Source organism: Myotis davidii, unplaced genomic scaffold, assembly GCF_000327345.1.
Source record: "Myotis davidii unplaced genomic scaffold, ASM32734v1 scaffold577, whole genome shotgun sequence".
NCBI lineage: Eukaryota > Metazoa > Chordata > Mammalia > Chiroptera > Vespertilionidae > Myotis > Myotis davidii.
The window spans coordinates 287,859-291,232 of NW_006289082.1; the positions used below are offsets into that span (position 1 = coordinate 287,859).

General features: G+C 39.4%; 1 pseudogene; it reads left to right on the plus strand.

Annotated features, from left to right (window-relative positions):
• The window catches only part of LOC102766433, a 38,685-nt pseudogene extending 35,636 nt beyond the window's left edge, over positions 1 to 3,049 (plus strand).
• The last annotated feature ends 325 nt before the right edge of the window (positions 3,050 to 3,374 follow it).

Genomic DNA, 3,374 nt, shown 5'->3' on the forward strand with positions numbered 1-3,374 from the left:
GGCTCAATGTCCTTTCTCTCTTTACCATCCCTACTGATCATGCCTAATTAGGGTCCAGTCATCTCTGCTTCCATGGTTGCAATTTTCTCTAACTTCATGATCCTCAGCTTTTTCCCCTGACATCATCAGGATGGATGATGTTCACATGTGAGCCACTCCCTCAGGCATGGTCAATGTTAAGTAAAATTCTAGAGCAGTGGTTCTCAACCTTGGGTGCTCATTAGAATCACCTGGGAATCTTTTTAAAATCCTGATTCCTGGACCTCATTCTCCAGAAATTGTTTCTTTGTTATGGAGTGGGGCCACAACATTAGTAACAAAGAAACAGAATTAAAACTTTATTGTGAAGAGCCACTACAGTGTTTTAGACAGGTTCAAGCCTTGGACTGATGAGAGGGCACAGTCCTCTCATTGTCATGTGCAAGTCCCAGCTTGGAGGGCAGGGCCCACCCAGCATAATTATAGCCAACAGCTGTAGTTGTAAGCTTTAACCTATGGTCAGAACATGTGGCCCCAAGTGCCTGAGTGATGTAGGCTTGATAGCGTTCAGGTGCATGTAGTTGAGTAGGATTGAAACCCAGGAGAATGTTGTAAACATCTTGGTCATTCCCTTACTTTGCCTCATAGCATCTGCTATAAAATAAAGGCATGGCTGTGGGTGTGGTCACTGTCTCTCAGAGAAGCAGCGTCCCGCTGAGACCCAGCTTTCATCCTCTTGTCTGTCTTTTCTAAGCCGTTCAGCTGCCCCCACTCAGGTTCACCCTTGGCTGTGCTGGCGCATGGCGCACTTTATATAAAGATATGCCTCTATGCTCCCAGTGTGGGTTCCTGCCTCAAACTCCGCCCTTACAGGAAACAGCTCTGGGAAACAGCTTGGGAAAGGGCACAGACATTGCCATCCCTGTAGGACTGACTTCCTTCTGCTTGGTCACGACTGTTCAGGTCATGATGAACACCACCCATGGTTTTTATATAAGTAGATTTTCAAGAGAAAATGGGAAATTTGGACTTTTTTTTTTATGACATCCTTTTCTTCATGTATTGTCCCCCTTCTCCCTTTCCAAATAGGTTGGTGAAGCATTGCTTACACTTCACATTGGTGAAGTGTGGATGCATATGAAAAGCTAACATAGCCACCACACTGCATTGCATTTTGCAGTTCCCAGAGTATCTTGCGCATATGTGACCTCATTTGATTCTCTCAACTACTCGTTAAGGTCAGGCAAATATTATTATTCCCATAAATAAATCAGCTCACAGAAACCAAGTATCCACCCCAATGTTTCACAGCTACCATATGCTAGAGCAAGAACTTCCAAACTGAAAGCCTGAGATCTTCCTGTTCTTATATAGATAAAGCTCGAGATGTAGATAAATCTTCTAAAAAATTAAAAATCAGTATAAACCATTTTCAAGATTAAAAATCAGCCTCATATTTCCAACTTTTTCCATATTATGAGATTTTATGCTTGTGACATTCAAAATATTAACTTCATGAGCCATATACAATGAAATACATTCTGATATTTCTCAGAGGAAGAAGAGAGTTTCATATGATCAGGACATGTATGATAAAACAGAAACTATTTCTAAGACATTAATTTACCCTTTGCTATTTTGAGTTTGTCTAGGATTTATTAAATAGAAAACTAAACAATTCTAGTCATGATGTCAAGCTAAAATGTGAGCTTCTAATCATGAATCTTTGTAATGAAAGAGTTGTATTTTTATGCCAACTGCAAAACAGTTTCTCAAGCTACTGGAAATTCCTATTACGGTTGACCCTTGAACAATATAGGTTTGAATTGCTCATGTCCACTTAATGTGGATTTTTTCAATTGACCCTCACAGTTCAATTGACTTTCACAGTTCAACAGATCCATATTGTTCAAGGATAAACAGGTAATTGGAAATCCACATGTACACACAGATTTTCCACTAAGCAGGAATTTGAGGCCCTTAATCCCACATTGTTCAAGGGTGAATTGTACTATACATGACAATGCGTCTAAGTGCAGAAAATAAAATTAAGGCTCAAGGAACAGAGTTAAAACATCTGTTTTTTAATGAAAATCGCCCTATCACTGTAACATCCGGTATATATTAAAAATCAAGCATGTATCTTGCTTGAAAGTTTTAAGCAAAAAAATTCTTGCCCCTACTAAATGGTAGAAATCTAGGAAGGTATACTTTTAAAGAATGGATACTGTCACCAAATTGTGATATTATAGAAAGTGTTATTTTAGCAAATATGAATGCAACCTATATAAATTTGTTAAAAAGTAATAATACTTTAAACCATTAAACCTAGAGAATAACACAAAATAGAAGCTATAAACAATGTGACCACAGTATTGGAAAGAATATCATATTTTCTCACATCAGCATAATCAGAATTATGAGTTAAGACTATAAATAATTTACCCCTAACAAAAGTAATTATAGTGAAACTGATAAGTTTAGTAGCAATTCAAAATAGGATAATTGACACCAAAAAATATATGGCATTTTTAAAATGAGAGAACTTGTTGGAATCTAGGTGAAGAAGAGAAAGACTGTTTAGTTAAATTTTAAGTTGGAAAGTATGCTGTCTTGGCTAGCCTTAGAAATAGTTCCCAGACCCAGCGTTCCCTCTCCCACAAATACCCTGTGCTCTTCCTTTCCAACTTGTTGGGCAGGATGGCTCCTGCAAAAAGGGTAGCAAGAAGAAGGGCCGCTCTGCCATCAACCAGGTGGTGACCAGAGAGCACACCATCAACATCCACAAGCACCCACAGTGTGGGTTTCAAGAAGCATGCCCCTCGGGCACTCAGGAGATTTGGAAATTTGCCATGAAGGAGATGGGGACGCCAGATGAGTGCATTGACACCAGGTTCAACAAAGCTGTCTGGGACAAAGGAATAAGGAATGTCCCATATCATATCCGGGTACGTTTGTCCAGAAAACGTAATCAGGATGAAGATTCACCAAATAAGCTATATAATTGGTCACCTATGTGCCTATCACCACTTTCAAACATCTACAGACCATTAACTTGGACAAGAACTAGTGCTGATGGTCGAATAAAGTTATACAACTGCAACCTCCCGCGCCCCCCGCCCCCCCGCCAAAACAAACAAACAAACAAAAACAGAAATAGTTCACCCAAAAAACTAAGTGTAGAACATTGGAAAGTTATTTCATTCCTGTGAGCCTCAGTTTTCCTATCTCTGACATAAGAACAATAATATAAATCTTTCCCTGGCTTCTGTTGCTCAGTGGTTAGAGCAGGGGTGGGCAAACTTTTTGACTCAAGGGCCACAATGGGTTCTTAAACTGGACTGGAGGGCCAGAACAAAAACATGGATGGAGTGTTTGTGTGAACTAATATAAAT